The sequence below is a fragment of the Schistocerca nitens genome, chromosome 2 (genome assembly GCF_023898315.1).
Source record: "Schistocerca nitens isolate TAMUIC-IGC-003100 chromosome 2, iqSchNite1.1, whole genome shotgun sequence".
Classification (NCBI taxonomy): domain Eukaryota; kingdom Metazoa; phylum Arthropoda; class Insecta; order Orthoptera; family Acrididae; genus Schistocerca; species Schistocerca nitens.
This window is the reverse complement of record NC_064615.1, coordinates 914900858-914926144: the sequence shown is the minus strand read 5'-3', so window position 1 is coordinate 914926144 and position 25287 is coordinate 914900858. Positions and strand designations below refer to the sequence as shown.

At 43.6% G+C, this 25287-nt stretch overlaps 1 protein-coding gene across 4 annotated transcripts in view; it reads left to right on the top strand.

Annotated features, from left to right (window-relative positions):
- LOC126237234 (Ig-like and fibronectin type-III domain-containing protein 1) overlaps positions 1-25287 on the top strand; it is a 1152289-nt gene that overhangs the window by 586796 nt on the left and 540206 nt on the right. For all 4 annotated transcript variants that reach the window (XM_049947130.1, XM_049947127.1, XM_049947128.1 and 1 more), the window contains one exon: positions 20512-20557. The gene's annotated coding sequence lies outside the window, so the exon portion shown is untranslated. The remainder of the gene's footprint in view (positions 1-20511; positions 20558-25287) is intronic.

Genomic DNA, 25287 nt, shown 5'->3' with positions numbered 1-25287 from the left:
ACTGGCTTCGGTAATTAAATCACTACTCAACCTTGATCTCACCGAACCTCGTAGCAATCCTAACAGCTCCCACACACTCCGACACAGCGTAGAGACCGCCAGCGGGCCCGGCCCACTGTATCGCGCGGAGAATTCCTGACTGATCCACACAAACCGACCGACTGCCGCACACTGGCTAGCCGGAAACTATCAGCACCAGACCAAAGATAGTACAAGAGCGAATATCGATACACACCGCTGCTGCCACACGTAGAAAGAGGAAGAAAAACGGCATAACTGCAGTAGCCGCGGGAAACCAAACGTAGAGTAACAGTCAAGGTTTAAACTAACGCATAAGCCATAGCCAACACGGTTCGCGCGGAATAGTACTAAAAGGACTAAGACGGTTATGCGTATGAATCATTTCTACAACATATCTTCTCAGATTTAGATTAGCTTTTGCTGTGTAAGAAAACCGTGACGGCAAGAAAGATCTCAAAACTTGTATTTTTCAATTAGATCGTCCTTCCAGCAGCCGAACGTGGGAACGGCGCCGAGTAAGAGGCGCCCACTGACCGACAGATCGTGGTGTGTACTGGCCTTAATAACACGTATCTTCTTTTAATGAGTTTTCCTTCCACTCCGATTAATTCCCTCCAAACAGTAATTAAGATCGAGGCACGTTCAGAGTGCCAGATTCGACAGCGGCCCTTTTTATCCGCCGAGCGCAGCGGCACGTAGCAGACGGCGCAGGAAGCGGCGCGCTTAATGCCCCTTAATTACGACGCCTGCGCCCCTTTCATTGCCCCTTACGCCAGCAAAACAGCCAATTGACTGGCCGCCCGCTATGCCAAGGCTGCTGCTCCGGGTCACTTCACGCGCTCCCAATGGCATCCGGTGTTCGATCCACGATGCAGCAGTTCTCCCAAATCGGGGTTCTAAAAATCGGATCATGACACGGCCCAAAACTCATTGGGCATTTTAACGACCTGTCCACGCAGAGCGTTATCAAAGTACACTTAAGACAAAAGAAAACCGACGGACCACGAAAGAAATACACCAATGCGAATGGAAACCTGTGAAAGTAATGTGCATGTACTGACAATCAAATAATTACAATTTCAAAAAAATCGAAGATATACAGGTTGGTCCATAGATCGTGACCGGGCCAAATATCTCATGACGTAAGCGTCTAAAGAAAAAACTACAAAGAACGAAACTTGTCTAGCTTGAAGGGGGAAACCAGATGGCGCTGCGATAGGTCAAACGGATATCAACTGCGTTTTTTTTAAAATAGGAACCCCCATTTTTTATTACATACTCGTGCAGTACGTAAAGAAATATGAATGTTTTAGTTGGACCACTTTTTTCGCTTTGTGATACATGGCGCTGTAATAGTCACAAACATGTGGCTCACAATTGTTAGACGAACAATGGGTAACAGGTAGGTTTTTTAAATTAAAATACAGAACGTAGGTACGTTTGAACATTTTATTTCGGTTGTTCCAATGTGATACATGTACCTTTGTGAACTTACCATTTCTGAGAACGCCTGCTGTTACAGCGTGATTACCTGTAAATATCACATTAATGGAATAAATGCTTAAAATGATGTCCGTCAACCTCAATGCATTTGGCAATACGTGTAACGACATTCCTCTCAACAGCGTGTAGTTCGCCTTCCGTAATGTTTGCACATGCATTTACAATGCACTGACGCATGTTGTCAGGCATTGTCGTTGGATCACGATAGCAAATATCCTACAACTTTCCCCACAGAAAGAAATCCGGGGACGTCAGATTCGGTCAACGTGCGGGCCATGGTATAGTGCTTCGACGACCAATCAACCTGTCATGAAATATGCTATTCAATACCGCTTCAACCACAGGCGAGCTATGTGCCGGACATCCATCATGTTGGAAGTACATCGCCATTCTGTCATGCAGTGAAACATCTTGTAGTAACATCGGTAGAACATTACGTAGGAAATCAGCATACATTGCACCATTTAGATTGCCATCGATAAAGTGGGGGCCAATTATCCTTCCTCCCATAATGCCGCACCATACATTAACCCGCCAAGGTCACTGATGTTCCACTTGTCGCAGCCATCGTGGATTTTACGTTGCCCATAGTACATATTATGCCGGTTTACGTTACCGCTGTTGGTGAATGACGCTTCGTCGCTAAATAGAAACCGTGCAAAAAATCTGTTATCGTCCCGTAATTTGTCTTGTGCCCAGTGGCAGAACTGTACACGACGTTCAAAGTCGTCACCATGCAATTCCTGGTGCATAGAAATATGGTACGGGTGGAATCGATGTTGATATAGCATTCTCAACACCGACGGTTTTGATATTCCCGATTCTCGCGCAATTTGTCTGCTACTTATGAGCGGATTAGCCGCGACAGCAGCTAAAATACCTACTTGGGCATCATCATTTGTTGCAGGTCATGGTTGAAGTTTCACATGTGACTGAACACTTCCTGTTTCCTTAAATAACGTAATTATCCGGCGAACGGTCCGGACACTTGGATGATGTCGTCCAGGATATCGAGCAGCATACATAGCACACAGCCGTTGGGCATTTTGATCACAATAGACATACATCAACAGCGATCTCGACCTTTTCCACAATTGGAAAATGGTCCATTTTAACGAAGCAAATACCATCCGCACTGACGGAATGTTACGTGATACCACGTACTTATACGTTTGTGACTATTGCAGTGCCATTTCTTTACGTACTACACGAGTCTGTAATAAAAATGGGGGTTCCTATTAAAAAAAAAAACGCAGTTGATATCCGTTTGACCCATGGTGGCGCCATCTGGCGGACCAACCACAGCGCCATCTGGTTTCCCCCTTGAAGTTAGACATGTTTCGTTCTTTATAGGTTTTTCGTTTGACGCTTCTTTCGTGAGGTATTTGGCCCGGTCACTATCAATGGACTACCCTGTATTCAAAGGAAACAGCTTCAAAACTGAGTAAGTCAACAATGCATTGATCCACGTCTGGCCTTATGCACGCAATTTCTTTCTTTTTTTTCTTTTTTAAATCGATAAAAAAGGGGTAAATTGTTGCGACCTTTCACGATGATGCAGTTCTGCGGTGTCACGTCGTGAAATTCGTGTAGACCGTTGTTCAAGTGTCACGGAACTCTGTCATCTCAACTTAATTCCACTACGGGATTTGTTGTTGGCAATATTGACTTTCAGAAGAAATTGCACATTGCATTTAGTGAATAGTAGACGAAGGAACAGCAAGCACTTGCAAAACGCTTCCTTACGTGTTGTGCAGAAAGGTGTGCACTGTTCAGCAGGTTTGATCAGAAGTGAAAAAAAAAGGATTGCGTGCTATGCCCCAAGTATTCTGAAATGTTTCCTCGTGGTACACTACATCTGTTCCGTACAGGAGTCCCTCGCAGTAGTTTGAGAACCTTTCTCTGTAATTCTTTTCGTGTTATATTAATTCTTTAGTTGCATTCTTCGTAACTTCTCTAATCAGCGTTCTGTAAACTATGTATTGACTCGTTCCAAGTAAAATTGTCTCTCGTGGTCCCACGAAATCCGATAAATAGATAAATTCGCTTCAACCGACATAAGGATAAAACAGAAACATTGATAATACCACATGTATAGTAATCACCTCCAACTGTACCTGAGTGCAAAACCGATCACCTAAAGCACAGCTATAGTGTATTTCAAAGATGATTTGTGTTGATTTTCAAAATGGGTACATAATATAGGATTAAATCTCAGTGTATCCAAAACCAAAGCGGTCACGAATGGTCATTCTAGACGCGATAGCCCGGAATTTCGTGTATTTCTACCATTTTTTAATCTTAAGTGAGACAAACATAAATTTGAATGAATGCTTGGTGTCTGTCCTGCGGGAATGTCGAAGTAGTGAGCATGCAGGACGTGAACGGAGCTGCGGATAGGTGGCGCTAGATGGGAATTTGGATCGCCCGGGAAGACTGCAGAGCCGGCCCTGTGGCCGAGCGGTTCTAGGCGCTACAGTCAGGAACCGCGCTGCTGCTACGGTCGCAGGTTCGAATCCTGCCTCGGGCATGGATGTGTGTGATGTCCTTACGTTAGTTAGGTTTAAGTAGTTCTAAGTCTAGGGGACTGATGACCCCAGATGTTAAGTCCCATAGTGCTCAGAGCCATTTGAACCATTTTTGAACAGTGCCGAGATAGGCTGCGCAGATGCAATAAACCCTGTGTTCTGGTGGCGCAGTGGTTAACGCAACTGCCAAGTAAGAAGGAGATCCTGGATTCGAATCCCGGTCCTGCACACATTTTCACTCGTAGCCACTGATTTCGCATAAAGTCACAATGCAGTTGGCATTAATAGTCCCTTTCCTTTCCACTTTCAATTTATATAATATATACGTTTCTCTCACTCTCCAAAGAGTCTAGGAGAAATAACAAAAACTTAAACAAATGTGAGCACATATCCATAACCTGCAAAAAAACATCAACATCTCTCCGCGGCCTGTACAAATATAACAGGCCTTTCCCTTTTGACCTGAAAAGACGTTGTACAGGCTCTTGTACTTCTAGTTGTTGATTACACCCGCAAGATCTCTCCCAAGAAGGCTTCCGATGCGTGGAGCTCGTACGTCTGCGTACGATATATTTGTTACATTCGACATTTTGCACGTTTTTTCACCACCCTATGCGCAGCTACCCCGCTTTCGTGCAGGCAAGCGCAGAGATGTTCACACACTTTAGATGACATATTCGTCCCTAAAGAATCAACATGTGTATTAAAAGTTTAAACAATGCTCAGTTACTCTTGAGTCTCAATCGCACGGGCATTAATCACATGACATGTTTCGCACTCTCTGGATTAGCTTCAAGTCTAAGAAGTTGCATCAGCAACACATCTTGTCTATGTCAAAACCTGATATCACGTTACTGTACCCTGATGTGAGAGTCTGACACAGACAATAGAGGTTACTGACTCAAGTACTTGGACATGAAGATGATCCAGAGAGATCGAAACAGGTGATACAATTTAAAATGTGCAACCGAGACGGAAGAATAAATGAGAAGTGCTTTAAATATCTACAAACTCTGTCTCTGCTAGCGACTTATCAATTTATAGGTCCCTCCTCGATCTTAACGCTTTTGTTCGAACAGCAAAGCACGATCTCTCGTTCCCATTAGGACAAAGTGGTTTTCCACCCCATTCCGGGTTATCTAAGTGCTGTTCAGTGGGTAGAACACGGCTCGGGAATCATCATCCTCATTTTACATGAAAATTTAATAAAGCTTCCAGTTCGTTATTTATGCAGTCCTTACCCCATTGCTGGCTAAAGCCTGAAATAAGTTCTGCAGAAATTTTTACGAAGTCTCAGACGGTGTTCAGGAAAGGTAGATTAGGCAGAATTGGTGGTGGAGTGTTTGTGTCTGTCAGTAGTGGTTTATCTTGTAGTGAAGTCGAAGTAGATACACCGTGCGAATTGGTATGGGTGGAGGTTATACTTAACAGTAGAACTAAGTTAATAATTGGCTCCTTCTACCGACCCCCAGACTTCGATGATATAGTTACTGAACAGTTCAGAGAAAATTTGAGTCTCGTAAAAAAATAAGTACCCCACTCATACGGTTATAGTTGGTGGGGACTTCAACCTTCCCTCGATATGTTGGCAAAAATACTTGTTCAAAACCGGTGGTAGGCAGAAAACATCTTACGAGATTGTCCTAAATGCTTTCTCCGAAAATTATTTCGAGCAGTTTGTCCACGAACCCACGCGAATTGTAAATGGTTGCGAAAACACACTTGACCTCTTAGCCACAAACAATCCAGAGCTAATAGAGAGCATCATGACTGATACAGGGATTAGTGATCACAAGGTCGTTGTAGCTAGGCTCAATACCGTTTCTTCCAAATCCACCTGAAACAAACGCAAAATAATTTTATTTAAAAAAGCGGATAAAGTGTCACTAGAAGCCTTCTTAAGAGACAATCTCCATTCCTTCCGAACTGACTATGCAAATGTAGACGAGATGTGACTCAAATTCAAAGATATAGTAGCAAGAGCAATTGAGAGATTCATACCTCATAAATTGGTAAGAGATGGAACTGATCCCCCATGGTAAACAAAACAGGTCCGAACGCTGTTTCAGGGACAACGGAAAAAGCATGCGAAGTTCAGAAGAACGCGAAATCCCGAAGATTGGCTGAAATTTACAAACGCGCGAAATTTGGCAAGGACTTCAATGCGAGATGCCTTTAATAGGTTCCACAACGAAACATTGTGTCGAAATTTGTCAGAAAATCCGAAGAAATTCTGGTCGTATGTAAAGTACACAAGCGGCAAGACGCAGTTAATACCGTCGCTGCGCAGTACCGATGGTACTGTTACCGACGACTGTGCCGCTAAAGCGGAGTTATTGAACGCAGTTTTCCGAAATTCCTGCACCAGGGAAGACGAATGGAATATTCCAGAATTTTAAACACGAACAACTGCTAGCATGAGTTTCTTAGAAGTAGATACCTTAGGGGTTGCGAAGCAACTCAAATCGCTAGATATGGGCAAATCTTCAGATCCAGATTGTATACCGATTAGGTTCCTTTCAGATTACGCTGATACAATAGCTCCCTACTTAGCAATCATATACAACCGCTCGCTCACCGATAGATCTGTACCTACAGATTGGAAAATTGCGCAGGTCGCACGAGTGTTTAAGAAGGTTAGTAGGAGTAATCCATCGAACTACAGACCTATATCATTGACGTCGGTTTGCAGTAGGGTTTTGGAGCATATACTGTATTCAAACATTATGAATCACCTCGAAGGGAACGATCTATTGATACGTAATCAGCATGGTTTCGCAAAACATCGTTCTTGTGCAACGCAGCTAGCTCTTTATTCACACGAAGTAATGGCCGCTATCGACAGGGGATCTCAAGTTGATTCCGTATTTCTAGATTTCCGGAAAGCTTTTGACACCGTTCCTCACAAGCGACTTCTAATCAATCTGCGGGCCTATGCTGTATCGTCTCAGTTGTGCGACTGGATTCGTGATTTCCTGTCAGGAAGGTCGCAGTTCGTAGTAATAGACGGCAAATCATCGAGTAAAATTGAAGTGATATCAGGTGTTCCCCAGGGAAGCGTCCTGGGACCTCTGCTGTTCCTGATCTATATAAATGACCTGGGTGACAATCTGAGCAGTTCTCTTAGGTTGTTCGCAGATGATGCTGTAATTTACCGACCAGTAAGGTCATCCGAAGACCAGTATCAGTTGCAAAGCGATTTAGAAAAGATTGCTGTATGGTGTGGCAGGTGGCGGTTGACGCTAAATAACGAAAAGTGTGAGGTGATCCACATGAGTTCCAAAAGAAATCCGTTGGAATTCGATTACTCGATAAATAGTACAATTCTCAAGGCTGTCAATTCAACTAAATACCTGGGTGTTAAAATTACGAAGAACTTCAGTTGGAAAGACCATATAGATAATACTGTGGGGAAGGCGAGCCTAAGGTTGCGTTTCATTGGCAGGACACTTCGGAGATGCAACAAGTACACTAAAGAGACGGCTTACACTACACTCGTTCGTCCTCTGTTAGAATATTGCTGCGCGGTGTGGGATCCTTACCAGGTGGCATTGACGGAAGACATCGAAAGGGTGCAAAAAAGGGCAGCTCGTTTTGTATTATCACGTAATAGGGGAGAGAGTGTGGCAGATATGATACGCGAGTTGGGATGGAAGTCATTAAAGCAAAGACTTTTTCGTCGCGGCGAGATCTATTTACGAAATTTCAGGCACCAGCTTTCTCTTCCGAATGCAAAAATATTTTGTTGAGCCCAACCTACACAGGTAGGAATGATCATCAAAATAAAATAAGAGAAATCAGAGCCCGAACAGAAAGGTTTAGGTGTTCGTTTTTCCCGCGCGCTGTTCGGGAGTGGAATGATAGAGAGATAGTATGATTGTGGTTCGGTGAACCCTCTGCCAAGCACTTAAATGTGAATTGCAGAGTAATCATGTAGATGTAAGTAAGTTCAACTCTTTTCAGCTGCAGCTTCTCATTACACAAAGCACTTAACTGGTACAGTGTATTCAATTTTCTCTCTCTCAGAACTCTGTGTCATAAAACTTTTACTGTGAACATCTACAAATACATTTCTACTGACGCTGTTACAATTGTAAAAAATAATTAGCAGACTATCAGTGTCAGTAGTATTACTGCTATTAGTTGTTTTTACAAATGGCACGTGATACACGCAAATCGTCTTTCAAATATTTTTAATTCTATTTCTACCATTTTATCGCTATTTATCGTATTATCATTGAAATTGTCATCGTAACTTAAGTAAGTGCCACGCAAGAAGCATTGCATGGTTGAAACTCTGGTCTAGTTAGGTAGAGGACCTGACGAGTACTAGTCTTATCAGGTTAATTAACTACATCAAAAAAGTAAAAGAAGAAAAGGATGCTGATTTTTTACTACTCTTATATTTATACGTTATTTTTCTTGTCTTTTCAATCCCAAAAAGAGACCACAAACAAAAATTTTTCGTACTGTAGAGTGAACAATGAGCAGACCTGTGAACAGGAAACCGGCCTTGATTACGTTGTGCTCTACTGATCTCTAATTAACTTATCAATTTCGCAAAATGAAGTAAATAATGGTGAAGAAAAGGAGTCGCCACCTCATAGTAGCTGCTAGAACGAAATCTTGCTGTCTGACCGGTCAGACGGCGTTGTGCAGCAACTTGACGTGGCATCGATTCAAAAATATATTTGGATGGTTCAAAATGGCTTTGAGCACTACGGGACTTAACTTCTGAGGTCATGAGTCCCCTAGAACTAAGAACTACTTAAACCTAACTAACCTAAGGACATCACACACATCCATGCCCGAGGCAGGATTCGAACCTGCGACCGTAGCTGCTGCACGGTTCCAGACTGTAACGCCTAGAACCGCTCGGCCACTCCGGCCGGCATGTATTTGGAATTCCCCTGCAGAAATACTGAGCCATGGTCCCTCTATAGCCATCCACAGTTGCGAAAATGTTGCTGGTGCAGGATTTTGTGCACGAACTGAGCTCTCGATTACGTAGAGTGATCTGAGAGGGTAAATCATTCTCTCAAATTGTCCAGAACGTTCTTCAAACCAATCGCGAACAATTGCGGCCCAGTGACAAGATGCACTGCCATCTATAAAAATTCCATCGTTGTTTGGGAACGTGACGTCCATGAATGGCTGCAGATGGTCTTAAAGTTGCCAGACATAACCATCTCCAGTCAGAGATCGGTTCAGTGACACCAAATTCCCCAGTCTGTCCCTTGTAAACACAGCCCACTACGTTATGGAGCCACCACCCCTTGCACAGTGCCTTATTGACAACTTATGTTCATGGCCTACGCCACACTCAAACCGTGCCATCAGCTGTTACCAACTTAAATGGGGACAATTGAAAGAAAATCAGCCCTCGGTTACTATTTTTAACAAATTAACCTGGTTTCTACACTGTTAGGAGTGTCTTCTTCAGAATTTAAATCAACGAATGGTCTATATTCTATAACGTGGTCACAGAATTATGACTAAAAACGTATGATAGAATATAAGTACAGAATCATCGTGAAAGACTGGCAGTACTTATATGTCATTTATAAAATAAAAAATATGCCAAAAGCGCATTAGTCACAAAAATATTAAATATAAAGAAAAATGTGATGGCGAGCCACTAAAGCTGCTCGTTACTTGCGTGGTGCAGGCTGCAAAACGGATTCATCTGACAAGCTCACAGTTTTCCAATCCTCTCCGGTGCAAACGATTTAATTACGAGCCCAGCAGGAGCGTTGCAGGCGATGTCGTGCTGTTAGCAAAGGCACTCGCGTCGTTTGCCCGCTGCCATAGCCGATTAACGCCAGATTTTGCCGCACTGGCCAAACGGATACGTTCGCCGTACGTCTCACATTGATTTCTGTGGTTATTTCACACAGTGCTGCTAGTCTGTCAGCACTGACAACTCTACGCAAACGACGCTGCTCCCGGTCGTTAAGTGAAGGCCGTCGACCAATGCGTTGTCCGTAGTGAGAAATAATGCCTGAAATTTGGTATTCTCAACGCACTCTTCACCCTGTGGATTCCTAACGATTTCTGAAACGGAATGTCACATGGTGTCTAGTTCGAGCTACCATTCCGCGTTCAAAGTCTGTTAATTCCCGTCGTGCGGCCATAATCACGTCGGAAACCTTTTCACATGATTCACCTGAGTACAAATGACTGCTCCAACAATGCACTGCCCTTTTATACGTTGTGTACGCGATCCTACCCCCCATTCTGTATGAGCATTTTCGCTATCCCATTTTTGCCACTACAGTGCCCTTTCTGAGTGAATCTGACAGGAACAAGGCGAAAGAGTTCCAAATTCAACACAAGAAAAGAGGCTACCCACGGTGAGCTATTGTACCTGAAATAACCTCATTCTGTAACTCTTGTGACAAATCAAATGTGCCTCTCAAACTGAAGAGCCTGAAGCGAGAACGCCGCCTGTATCCGCTGCCTCGGGTGCTTGGACCTTTGTAGTAGGGGACGGACCGCATAGCCAGCCTGCTACCTAGACTAGGAGGCGCAGTTGCTGGGGCAGCGTTGCTCCCGACTGATTTCATTAGCTCTGCCGCAGGCTTGCGGTCTCCGCGAACCGCCCACAGGGTCTGCTAGCAGGTACTTGGTCGCTGCGCCAAATTAGGACCAGGTCTGTCAGTGAGGGACTTTCGTATACCACGAACACACTTCAGCCAAGTTGTGGTCAAACTGACACATTTAAATGGTGCATCTTAAATAACAAGCGTGCAAAATAGGGGTAAGGAAGACTCACCTGTCCTTTAAACCGGATAGTTAAACTGTTCAAAACTACGTCTCGTTCCTAGTGGGTTTAGGCCAGACAAGGAAGAGAGTTTAGAGCCTATGAAAAGGATAAATAGAAAACACGCGCACACACACTCACATATAATACTTAGAAAATGTATTTTTGTACAAACATACACTTTTTAAATGGAACAGTGCCTACTGACATTAACAAAGTAAAAATAGAGTAAATTACACTACTGGCCAATAAAATTGCTACACCAAGAAGAAATGCAGATGATAAACGGGTATTCATTTGACTAATATATTGTACTAGAACTGACATGTGATTACATTTTCACACAATTTGGGTGCCCAGATCCTGAGAAATCAGTACACCGAACAACCACCTCTGGCCGTAATAACGACCTTGATAGGCCTGGGCATTGAGTCAAACAGAGCTTGGATGGCGTGTACAGCTACAGCTGCCCATGCAGCTTCAACACGATACCACAGTTCATCAAGAGTAGTGACTGGCGTATTGTGACGAGCCAGTTGCTCGGCCACCATTGACCAGACGTTTTCAATTGGTGAGAGATCTGGAGAATGTGCTGGCCAGGACAGCAGTCGAACATTTTCTGCATCCAGAAAGGCTCGTACAGGACCTGCTACAAGCGGTCGTGCATTATCCTGCTGAAGTGAAGGGTTTCGGAGGGATCGAATGAAGGGTAAAAAAAAAATGGCTCTGAGCACTATGGGACAACTTCTGAGGTCATCAGTCCCCTCGAACTTAGAACTACGTAAACCTAACTAACCTAAGGACATCACACACATCCATGCCCGAGGCAGGATTCGAACCTGCGACCGTTCACGCGGTTCCAAACTGAAGCGCTTGAATGAAGGGTAGAGCCACGGATCGTAACACATCTGAAATGTAACGTCCACTGTTCAAAGTGCCGTCAATGCGAACATGAGGTGACCGAGATGTGTAACCAATATTACCCCATACCATCACGCCCGGTGATACGCCAGTATGGCGATGACGAATACACGCTTCCAATGTGCGTTCACCGCGATGTCGCCAAACACGGATTCGACCATCATGATGCTGTAAACAGAACCTGGATTCATCCGAAAAAATGACGTTTTGCCATTCGTGCACCCAGGTTCGTCGTTAAGTACACCATCGCATGCGCTCCTGTCTGTGATTCAGTGTCAAGGGTAACCGCAGCCATGGTCTCCGAGCTGATAGTCCACGCTGCTGCAAACGTCGTCGAACTCTTCGTGCAGATGGTTGTTGTCTTGCAAACATCCCCATCCTTTGACTCAGGGATCGAGACGTGGCTGCACGATCCGTTATACCCATGCGGATAAGATGCTTGTCATCTCGACTGCTAGTGATACGAGACCGTTGGGATCCAGAACGGCGTTCCGTATTACCCTTCTGAACCCACCGATTCCATATTTTGCTAACAGTCATTGGATCTCGACCATCGCGAGCAACAATGTCGCGATACAATAAACCGCAATCGCGATAGGCTACAATCCGTCCTTTATCAAAGTTGGAAACGTGATGGTACGCATTTCTCCTCCTTACACGAGGCATCACAACAACGATTCACCAGGCAACGCCGGTCAACAGCTGCTTGTGTATGAGAAATCGGTTGGAATCTATCCTCATGTCAACACGTTGTAGGTGTCGCCACCGGCGTCAAGCTTGCGTGAATGCTCTGAAAAGCTAATCATTTGCATACCACAGCATCTTCTTCCTGTCGGTTAAAGTTCGCGTCTGTAGCACGTCATCTTCATGGTGTAGCAATTTTAATGGCCAGTAGGGTAAAATGTATTAGCGTTTCTTGCAGGATACTTGTACGAGTCGTTTTGAAGATGCCGTACGTTGAAAGGTTACCGCATCGTGTGTTCGTTCACTCCATTGCAACTTACTAGTCAGTAAGTGTGTCGCAATCCAAGCATCAGGTTGTGAGTCGACAATGGGATTTACCAACGTAGAAAAAGCTGACATGCTCATAGTGTATGGAAGTGTAGGGAGAATGCAGTTCGTTTTTGTACTGTGTATGCGGCACGATGTCGCAATGGACGTCATCCATCTCGGCGTGAGTCACGCAAGTGTTCTACACATTTTCCATCGACATAGATTCCATCCCTATCACATCTCTCTACATCAATAGCTCTATGGAAACGATTACGTGAATCGCGTTAATTTCTGTCCGTGGGCATTAAGACAGGATACTCAAGGTGTTCAAAAAATGGTTCAAATGACTCTGAGCACTATGGGACTTAACTTCTGAGGTCATCAGTCACCTAGAACTTAGAACTACTTAAACCTAACTAACCTAAGGGCATCACACACATCCATGCCCGAGGCAGGATTCGAACCTGCGACCGTAGCGGTCGCGCGGTTCCAGACTGTAGCGCCTAGAACCGTCGGCCACCCCGGCCGGCTACTCAAGGTGTATCATGTATCTTGTTTAGTGATGAAGCCATATTCACCAAGCACGGACCGGTAAAGCGCTGAAACATACACTATTGCCTGCTGAGAATCCCCATTGGCTTCGTCATCCGGAATGTCATTGTCCATGGAGTGTAACGTATGGTATGGGATAGTGTACCATCAGCTTATAGGCCCGTTTTTCATAGACGGAGAGCTGAACGCGTCCTAGTGTCACCCTCCTAACAGACCATCTTCCATGCATGCTAGAGGACATGCATCTGCAGCCTGGGAGGAGCCTGCGGTACCTACATGATGGCTGTCAACCCATAGTCCACGAAATACTACAGAATGTCTTCACAAATTGTTTCCAAGTAATTGCACTGTCTGCAGAGGATCTGTACCTCGTCCGACCCATTCCTCGGATTTGACTCCTGTAGACTCGTTTCCATGAGGATAGCTGAAAGACACTGTGCACAAGGATATACTAACTACACCTGATGACATGCAACGACGTATTACTGCGTCCTGATAGGACATGTCCGTGTGCAGCAGTCGTTTCATACCAATCTGGAAGCGTGTACTGCCGCTGCCGGTGGTCATATTGAAAACAGCCTTCCATGATCAATTGTCTCGTTACTGGTGGGAATCTATGTACTTGTGTAAGCATTTGTGTTGCTCTTTAGAGCGTACTACCACAGGTATTGTGCAAGTGTCGGTGTGGGAACTTCTCAAAATACGATATCTCGTAAATGACTCGCACTAGAATCCTCCAACAAAAACCACTGATATTCTAATTTACCCACTTTCACTCTGTTATTGTCAATACGCATTGTTCCACTTAAAAAGAGAAAATTTACACAAAAACTACACTTTATAAGTATTGCTAAAATCCTGACTACCAATCCATTCTATGAAAACCGCACATAAATATCACTTTGCATTTCCGCAGTATACCTTTCCAACGCATGTGCCGTCCACGTTAGAGTACAGAACTCTGTTGCTTTTCTTCTTCACTACAAGGAGTAAGCTCGTCACCTATTCCCATCCTGCCCAGTCATATTTTTCGTGGTCTTCCACAATCTCGTTTTTCATTTGGTTTGTAGTTCATTGTGGTTCAATGCTTGTTTTGTTAGCCTTCTTTCTGGCATCCTATAGATATTTTGACTCTGTTACTTTATTAATTCGTTAAGTGAGAGAATGTCGAGCTGGGCTCCTTTATCGTTATTCCTAATCTGACCCATCAGACAGGAAGCTTTCGTTCTAGTAACTACTATGGGATGGTGACTCCTTTTTTTCAGCACTAGTTATTTCATGGAAAACTTGATTAGAGTTCAGTAGGGTACAGCGTAATCACGGCCGGTTTCCTTTCCACTGCTCTGCTCAATGTTCGCTCTCCAGTACCTAAAATTTTTGTTTGCCAAATTTATTTTCCACCCACGTAAGAGGACCCTGTAGGCCACTTGAACGGGTAACCCGAAAATAGTCTGAAAGCATTACTTGTTAATCTTGAGCCCACTTGTTGACATCCCAACATCTGAGACTCATTTCCATCTGCTAAGAAACACTGCCAGAAGCAAGATAATTTGTAGTAAGACATGCTTTTCGAGAAATAATGTAATGTTGAATTGGGTAAATTGAAATACATTCAGTCCTGACAGTCCACATTGAAAGGAAGTCCTTCTGCAATACACAAACAAGCAGCACCTGGCACATTTCTGAGGTGAAAGTCTGACTCGGGTAACTGAAACTGTTAATGGCCAGTTAGCTCTAAAATATTTTTATTCGTTCTGAGTGGGGAAAGATTTAATATTCCACCCACCCTCCACAAAACCACATTAAAATCTTCACTCGGAACAGGCAGTCTCTTCTATGAAACATTAGCATAGCCCTTCCCTCACTACGACATTTTCCAAAAACAGCCGCCTGAGGTACACACCAATAAACTCAAAAACGACAGCTAAGCGACGGTAATTGTGCCGATTGTATGGTTTACACTGAATACATAGAACCAGTGCATTCGTGTAGACTGTCAAGTATTCTCTTACTCATTTACTTGTTACTTCCATGAGGCTTCCCACCTCGATTTTGTTGCAGATCCCTGCTTCCCACCTTGGGTTCATTTGTGTTGCCTGTCGTTGTTGATAGGTTCTCTTCCCCCCCCCCCCCTGCCGTTGCTTTATCTTCTTCCTCTTGCTGCGTGGAGTTACTAGTCACGTAGCGGGTGTGGCCATCTCGTGTTCTGCCTCCAGCGTACTTGTTGGTTGCCCAGCCCACTGACGAATGTTCTCAGATTCCAGCGATAACGCATAGAACCTTCTTGCAGATTTCTGGAATTTATCTTTGAGCAACGAAATTCTGGCAGTCCTTGTCGGTGCAGCGCCAGCCGAAGGACATTGTTCTGCACCGTTTGTAGCATCTTCAGTAGAGTTGCGCTGTACCAAAACCACGGTTCCGTCGTTGTAAATACTAGGATTCCGCTAGTATTGGTGGTTTTGTGGGAAATAAATATAAATGAGTATGTGAGAGAGAAACCGGGGGCCGATGACTGCTCTTTCTTTCTTTCTTTCTTTCTTTCTATGTTCTGCACATAACGAGAACCACACATCTTCAGCGTTACCCCACTGTATGTAATATCAAATTCATTTAATAAGCAACAAAAAGGATTTGACCAAGTACATTTTTTACTTTTATGTAACTGAAGCAGTTACTTTTGATTCAACTACAATTTACATTGACAAACATAAAAAATATGTAATGATGGTTATTTTCTTCTCAGTAGAATGTTCTTCGTTGTACATCAAAGACAAGGTTATCGTGTTAACATTCATGAATGGTGAAGTTGTTTATGAAGAACAGAATCATGTTTCGTATAAGCTCGACGAAGTACTGAAGCAATATTTGGTATTTGAAATCATCTTTTTTTGGAAATTACGTTTTCTAGCGCTGTATGATAAATCTGTATTGTCTTCTTTATATTTACTATAACATGCCTCCGTTTCACGGAACAAATTAACAATTTTCGAATAAAACCTCAATTAAACATTGACAAGTTCAATTTTGCTATCAATACTGTTTATCTTTTAATAACATGTAATAGGATAACGGTGTAGAACAAAAATGTACCATAGGTTACGCAGCCCTGCATATAATTTCAGTCAGTTTCTAGACGGTTTACTACTTCCGGTTTTAAGGGAATCTAGTGAGGCACTAATTGCATAAGTAAAGAAAGCGATCGTTATTAGGTAACACCGTAACGCCTGGTAATTATGCAACAAACCTAACATATAGGTAATGTGGGTACGAACCTAAATGACGAAAGCTACTAGGAAAACTACCGTAGTCTACACTTATCTACGATAGCTGTAGCCTACATTAGTTTTACAACTCTACCTGGGATTAAATCAACCACCATTGTCAGATGGTTTACTCCAAATTAATTGTTTCACAATCTCAAGTTCGTCCCTAATTCTACTGAGGAGGCAACTGTCTGAGGAATTTCGCTGATGAGATTTATCCCCACTACTTTTCTGAATGCAAATAAAATATTTTTGTACTCGAAGAAGATCTCATACAAAGGGCAAAACAGCTGCTTATTTTCAGAAAATTTTTGTTTTCAAGACATATCCGTGGATACATATTTCAAATATGAAGAAAATAAAAAAGGAAACCAGATTTTCCTGTTGCATAACACATTAAATACTACATTCATACGCTGCTTAACAGCGTGCTGTCCACTTTTGAAACCCAATAAAGCTTGATACTTCGTACTATGGATTCGAGAAGTCGTAGATAGGTTTCTGGAGGTATGTGACACCAATTATCTACGTACGGGACACATGATTCCCATAAACTATGGGCGAGTGGTGACATGACAATACAAATTCCTTTCAGTCGTATAATAAGAGACTTTACTGAGCTTAGTTGATAGACTAAGTTCCACAAATGGTTGAAATGGCTCTGAGCACTATGGGACTTAACATCTGAGGTCATCAGTCCCCTAGAACTTAGAACTACTTAAACCTAACTAATCTAAGGACATCACACAGAGCCATGGCAGAGGCAGGATTCTAACCAGCGACCGTAGCGGTCGCGCGGTTGCAGACTGAAGCGCCTAGAACCACTCGGCCACATAGGTCGGCTAAGTTCCTCAGAAGAATACCAATCTTGGAGCACGAGAGGCCACTTCGGAGGAGAGAAATTCCCAGGCCAGTGTTTGGCTGGTAGTACTGGCTGTAGGTGAGGTATCTTGTAAACTGGACAGCTGCTGGAACAGTGAGGTGTAAATCATGATGGTCGCTCTGGCTGCCGTGGCTCAACGACCTGACATGGCGGAGAGGAGCCAAGCGCAGTCCTAAATACACACCTGGCAGAGTAATATCTGCTTGATACTTGGATAGCACGTGATTCATGGAAGCGAAGTAGTGCTTTCGACTGTGGCGCTGCTGTCAGGGATGCACGCGCTCCCGGTGTCGAGGTTGGCGCCTCTCTTGGGAAATACAGTGCTGCATGTTTCCATGGTGCTGGCTGAAGTTCTGTGTCAAAACAGACTGGCGTGTTTTGAACACAACCTAGCTTATCGTGGTTGATACGCCGTGCCTGTTGTACTGTGGTGATCGTGGCCTGCCAGCTGAGAGTACCCTGTAGAGCCAGAGCATAGGCAGTTAGTCAACCCTGTCTGTAACGCAGATGACGGCCTTGGATAGTGCAGATGGTTTGTGAGCGCGGATGTGGCGCCCTAGAGCATTCCGATGTGTTCCAGCAGGTTCAAGTCAGGCGAATCTGGTGACCAGGATTTCAACATGAGTTCACTAACATGTCACTCAACGCACTGCAACACGTGTCTGACTTTGCAATAAGGACAGATATCTGGGTGGAAGACGCAGTCGCTGTCGAGGAAGACGTCAAGCACCTGGAAGTACAGATGGTCCACAATAGTGTTCATATAGATCACTACTGTCCCCCAATGCCACCATAGTGCTGTCCAGACCAGTGTGCGTCCGTGGTCAGGTACATGTTTCGGTGAGCTGTTCGGCTGGATAACGGTATGTCCCAACATGACACTGACCAGGTGTAACAGTGTATTTATCTGACCATTCTACACATTTTAATTGATCCATAGTACAGTCTCGATGATACTGTCCCCTCTGCAGTCATAAGCCCCAGATTCAACAATTAACAGTTCAACAATGTGCGCTGGAAGATGTGCTTCGAAGCACTTGTGCCTGCATCAGCACAGTACTGAGGCATCAGATCTGTCACAGAGCGCTGCACAACCTGCCCCACAGAGCGGGAGAGCCTCCGACTCCACGTCCTGCAGGTGGCATGGACGTCCAATAATTTGTCGTCGACTTTTGGTTTCACCGTCCTTCAACCACTTGCTCACGAGAGCAGCGTGCGAACAGCAGAGCTGCTTCGCCTTCTCCGAAATGATCTCTTCCAGATGTCGCGTCGTAACAATCTGCCCTCTGTCAAAGCCGCCTATATCTGTGAATTTCCCCATTTTCGGCCCGTATCGTCGTTAGAACGATTCTTCATTCCTCTCTGCTCGCTGTTGTACTTTTCTTAATGTGTCACCTGCAGATATGTAACCTCTCTTCGGGAAGTGGCCATAAAGTTTTGGATGATCAGCGTTTATTACAGCTCTTTGAATTGTTTATGGCGTTAAAGTTTAGTGTGACAAAGGACTTCCAAGGTTTATTTCTAGCTCATAATCGCAGCAATGAATATATAAATGGTGAAGTTTCCCTATGCAGTAACTAGTCACTAGTTGGAACCCGAATCCTCCGCCGTACTGTCATTGTTTGTGACATACTGCGACACTGAGGTTGCAGTATTTTTCTCTCTCCCCCCCCCCTCCTATGTCTCTCTCCCTCACCCCTCTCTCCTCTCTCTCTCTCTCTCTCTCTCTCTCTCTCTCTCTCTCTCTTTCTCCCTCTCTCATCGCTAATTGAATACCATACGATTTCTCATGTGTGGGGTGAGCAGCTGCAGAGGCTACTGTTTGCTAAAAGTAATAGATTCTGAAGTATAAGGGACGAGGTAGGCGGAAACGTTTACCGAAAACTGCACAGGAAGTTGGTGAAGAGCATTTTGGGAGTAAGGCAAAAGGAAATGCTGAAGTCTTTCGGAAACCACTTCTGGATTCAATTAAGAGAATTCCCGTAGAGGTATTTGTGGTCTCGGTGAGTCCATTTCCGAAGTAAACATTCCGATAAGTGGCGCCGGTCTAATGTAAATAACGACCAGCTCCGTCTTGACCCAGATATCGCCGGGTTCAATTTGCGGTGGCCATCATACCGCTGCTGCGGTTAGTCGATAACCTGAAGTCGATGAAATCTGTGTCTCCGCTCGGTACTCAAGGAAAAGGAGACACCACCTGGCAGAATGCAATAGCCCTAAAGCACCGAAAAGTAATTATAGATAACCTCGGTATAAAGAGTGTGATATCTCAATGAAGCAGACAGCTTTCTCCCATTTTACTAACCACCTTTCACTACAGCATAAGTGAGTAGTAAAGATTTTGAAAACTCACTGCGTGGGTACCAAACCCCTGCGGTCTTATCCTGTAGTAGTACCTAGAAGTGACTTTTCTACCTTTTTAATCGTTTCATTCATTTATAATCCTTCTCTCCAGTAAATATAGTGTTCCATGTACTTACGTATCCGCGATACATTGCGTTGGTTTATCTCAATGACTCATCTCTTACGTGTCAAGAAACACACAGGATATTGTAATCATACTGACAAGGCTTTCATTGTTTTCATACATTCTCTGGCATTTCCTATAAACCAACCCGTTGATATAGTTCCAGTGCCATCTTGTACTGATTCTTTGCCAGTGAGCTCTACACAAACGTTTGGCATTATTCTGAACAGGAGAACCTACAAAAAGTGTTGGAGACAGAAAAATGAAAGAGTATCTACATCTACATCATACTTCGCAAGCTACCTAATGGTGCGTGGCAGACGGCACTTTTTGTACGGCTAACTTCAATCCCGTTCCACTTGCGATAGCGCGTGGGAAGAATGATTGTCGGTAAGCCTCTGTATTGGCTCAAATTTCTCGAATTCTCTCCTCACGGTCATTACGAGAAATGTTTACTCTTAAGGCAAAGTAACAGGGAGCTCAAAGAGGCGACAACTGAAACAAGAAAACCAGAGCAATAACAGTTTTTGACAATATATATATTTTGATCTGTATACACTTAGTCAAACTGATATTTTATTCAAACTGTATGAAGAGCACATTTGTTTTTGTTTCAGATTCTTCGTACTGTCATTCCCCACCAGACTCGGTAAAATAGAACAGGTAAGAAATTCATCACTTCTCTCTTGCCGTTTGTGTGTGTGTACTTCCGCATGTTCCTCACATTTATATAAACTGAATCAGTTGTGGAGGAGTTTGAGATTGACACTTTATAGAGACGTTGTGCTTTTTGTTGTTGTATCGAAAATTACGATTAATTTGTGGAGCCAATATATGCACTCTTTACTTCATAGACTTTTAAGGTGAACCGTATATTTTCAAGGGTGTTATGAGGATGCAAAAACAGCACAATAAAACTGCACAATCTGAAACTGACTACGCTGTGGAGCCAGGCTATTGTCACTACCGAGCCAATGCTTGGCATTCGTTAAAGCTTCTGATGAAGTTTCCAGCAGTGGAAGACGGTTAGGCTATGGACAATGGCAAAATCAGACATCAGTAATATCCCAAGTACCGACCGTGGAAGTCTACAGTGCATTGATTGATTCACCTCACGGTAAAAAGAAGTAACCCAACTGCGCACATTATTTTCGAGTGTTAAGATTTGTATGGCTTTAGTCTTTACCGGTTCCGCTATGTACCTCCATTCCAGTGATTTTCGTTTCGATTGAGGGGTTTCATATGCGACTCAAGTTTCATTCTCAGTCACTATCTTGTCCTCTTTTTGTTTGAGCTGTTTACTGTTTACTGTTCACTTTACACACTAGGCTCTACTCCTTACAAATACATTCAAAAAGGCTTTGTAACATTTACGTTAAATCTTAACAAATTTCTCCTTTACATAAATGCAGTCTGCATTTTACACTGAAGCGCCAAATACACTGGTACAGGCATGAGTATTCAAATACAGACATAAGTAAACAGGCAAATATGGCGCCGCGGTCGCCAACGCGTATATAAGACAACAAATGTCTGGCGCAATTGTTAGATCGGGTACTGCTGCTACAGTGACAGGTTATAAAGATTTAAGTGAGTTGGAACGTGATATTATAGTCGGCGCACAAGCAACGGAACACAGAATCTCCAAGATAGCGATGAGGTGGCGATTTCAAGAGTATACCGTGAATATCCTCCCCCCATGATCCATGGACCTTGCCGTTGGTGCGGAGGCTTGCGTGCCTCAGCGATACAGATAGCCGTACCGTAGGTGCAACCACAACGGAGGGGTATCTGTTGAGAGGCCAGACAAACGTGTGGTTCCTGAAGAGGGGCAGCAGCCTTTTCAGTAGTTGCAAGGGCAACAATGTGGATGATTGACTGATCTGGCCTTGTAACAATAAATAAAACGGCCTTGCTGTGCTGGTACTGCGAACGGCTGAAAGCAAGGGTAAACTACGGCCGTAATTTTTCCCGAGGGCATGCAGCTTTACTGTATGATTAAATGATGATGGCGTCCTCTTGGGTAAAATATTCCGGAGGTAAAATAGTCCCCCATTCGGATCTCCGGGCGGGGACTACTCAAGAGGATGTCGTTATCAGGAGAAAGAAAACTGGCGTTCTATGGATCGGAGCGTGGAATGTCAGATCCTTTAATCGGGCAGGTAGGTTACAAAATTTAAAAGGGGAAATGGATAGGTTAAAGTTAGATATAGTGGGAATTAGTGAAGGTCGGTGGCAGGAGGAACAAGACTTCTGGTCAGGTGACTACAGGGTTATAAACACAAAATCAAATAGGGGTGATGCAGGAGTAGGTTTAATAATGAATAGGAAAATAGGAATGCGGGTAAGCTACTACAAACAGCATAGTGAACGCATTATTGTGGCCAAGATAGATACGAAGCCCACACCTACTACAGTAGTACAAGTTTATATGCCAACTAGCTCTGCAGATGACGAAGAAATTGAAGAAATGTATGATGAAATAAAAGAAATTATTCAGATAGTGAAGGGTGACGAAAATTTAATAGTCATGGGTGACTGGAATTCGGTAGTAGGAAAAGGGAGAGAAGGAAACGTAGTAGGTGAATATGGATTGGGGCTAAGAAATGAAAGAGGAAGCCGCCTGGTAGAATTTTGCACAGAGCACAACATAATCATAGCTAACACTTGGTTTAAGAATCATGAAAGAAGGTTGTATACATGGAAGAACCCTGGAGATACTAAAGGGTATCAGATAGATTATATAATGATAAGACGGAGATTTAGGAACCAGGTTTTAAATTGTAAGACATTTCCATGGGCAGATGTGGACTCTGACCACAATCTGTTGGTTATGACCCGTAGATTAAAACTGAAGAAACTGCAAAAAGTTGGGAATTTAAGGAGATGCGACCTGGATAAACTGAAAGAACCAGAGGTTGTACAGAGTTTCAGGGAGAGCATAAGGAAACAATTGACAGGAATGGAGGAAAGAAATACAGTAGAAGAAGAATGGGTAGCTTTGAGGAATGAAGTAGTGAAGGCAGCAGAGGATCAAGTAGGTAAAAAGACGAGGGCTAGTATAAATCCTTTGGTAACAGAAGAAATATTGAATTTAATTGATGAAAGGAGAAAATATAAAAATGCAGTAAATGAAGCAGGCAAAAAGGAATACAAACGTCTCAAAAATTAGATCGACAGGAAGTGCAAAATGGCTAAGCAGGAATGGCTAGAGGACAAATGTACGGATGTAGAGGCTTATCTCACTAGGGTAAGATACATACTGCCTACAGGAAAATTAAAGAGACCTTTGGAGATAAGAGAACCACTTGTATGAACATCAAGAGATCAGATGGAAACCCAGTTCTAAGCAAAGAAGGGAAAGCAGAAAGGTGGAAGGGGTATATAGAGGGTCTATACAAGGGCGATGTACTTGAGGACAATATTATGGAAATGGAAGAGAATGTAGATAAAGATGAAATGGGAGATACGATACTGCGTGAAGAGTTTGACAGAGCACTGAAAGACCTGACTCGAAACAAGGCCCTCGGAGTAGACAACATTCCATTGGAACTACTGACGGCCTTGGGAGAGCCAGTCCTGACAAAACTCTACCATCTGGTGAGCAAGATGTATGAAACAGGCGAAATACCCTCAGACTTCAAGAAGAATATAATTATTCCGATCCCAAAGAAAGCAGGTGTTGATAGATGTGAAAATTACCGAACAATCAGTTTAATAAGCCACAGCTGCAAAATACTAACACGAATTCTTTACAGACGAATGGAAAAACTAGTAGAAGCCGACCTCCGGGAAGATCAGTTTGGATTCCGTAGAAATGTTGGAACACGTGAGGCAATACTGACCCTACGACTTATCTTAGAAGAAAGATTAAGGAAAGGCAAACCTACGTTTCTAGCATTTGTAGACTTAGAGAAAGCTTTTGACAATGTTGACTGGAATACTCTCTTTCAAATTCTAAAGGTGGCAGGGGTAAAATACAGGGAGCGAAAGGCTATTTACAATTTGCACAGAAACCAGATGGCAGTTATAAGAGACGAGGGACATGAAAGGGAAGCAGTGGTTGGGAAGGGAGTAAGACAGGGTTGTAGCCTCTCCCCGATGTTATTCAATCTGTATATTGAGCAAGCAGTAAAGGAAACAAAAGAAAAATTCGGAGTAGGTATTAAAATCCATGGAGAAGAAATAAAAACTTTGAGGTTCGCCGATGACATTGTAATTCTGTCAGAGACAGCAAAGGACTTGGAAGAGCAGTTGAATGGAATGGACAGTTTCTTGAAAGGATTATATAAGGTGAACATCAACAAAAGCAAAACGAGTATAATGGAATGTAGCCAAATTAAGTCGGGTGATGCTGAGGGAATTACATTAGGAAATGAGATACTTAAAGTAGTAAAGGAGTTTCGCTATTTGGGGAGCAAACTAACTGATGATGGTCGAAGTAGAGAGGATATAAAATGTAGACTGGCAATGGCAAGGAAAGCGTTTCTGAAGAAGAGAAAATTGTTAACATCGAGTATAGATTTAAGTGTCAGGAAGCCATTTCTGAAAGTATTTGTATGGAGTGTAGCCATGTATGGAAGTGAAACATGGGCGATAAATAGTTTGGACAAGAAGAGAATAGAAGCTTTCGAAATGTGGTGCTACAGAAGAATGCTGAAGATTAGACGGGTAGATCACATAACTAATGAGGAAGTATTGAATAAGATTGGGGAGAAGAGAAGTTTGTGGCACAACTTGACCAGAAGAAGGGATCGGTTGGTAGGACATGTTCTGAGGCATCAAGGGATCACCAATTTAGTATTGGAGGGCAGCGTGGAGGGTAAAAATCGTAGAGGGAGACCAGGAGATGAATACACTAAGCAGATTCAGAAGAATGTAGGTTGCAGTAGGTACTGGGAGATGAAGAAGCTTGCACAGGATAGAGCAGCATGGACAGCTGCAATAAACCAGTCTCAGGACTGAAGACCACAACAACAACCGTGAATATCAGGAATCCGGTAAAACTTCAAATCTCTGACATCACTGCGGCCGGAAGAAGATTCTGCAAGAAAGGGGCCAACGACAACTGAAGAAAATCGTTCAACGTGGCAGAAGTGCAACCCTTTCAGAAACTACTGCAGATTTCAATGTTGAACTATCAACAAGTGTCAGCGTGCGGACCATTGAACGAAACATCATCGATGTAGCCCTTGATGACTGCACGACACAAAGCTTTGCGCCCCGCCTGGGCCCGTCATCACCGACATTCTACTGTTGGTGACTGGACACATGTGGCCTGGTCGGACTAGTGTCGTTTCAAATTGTATCGAACGGATGGACATGTACGGGTATCGAGACAACCGCGTGAATCCATGGACACTGCATGTCATCAGGGGACTGTTCAAGCAGGC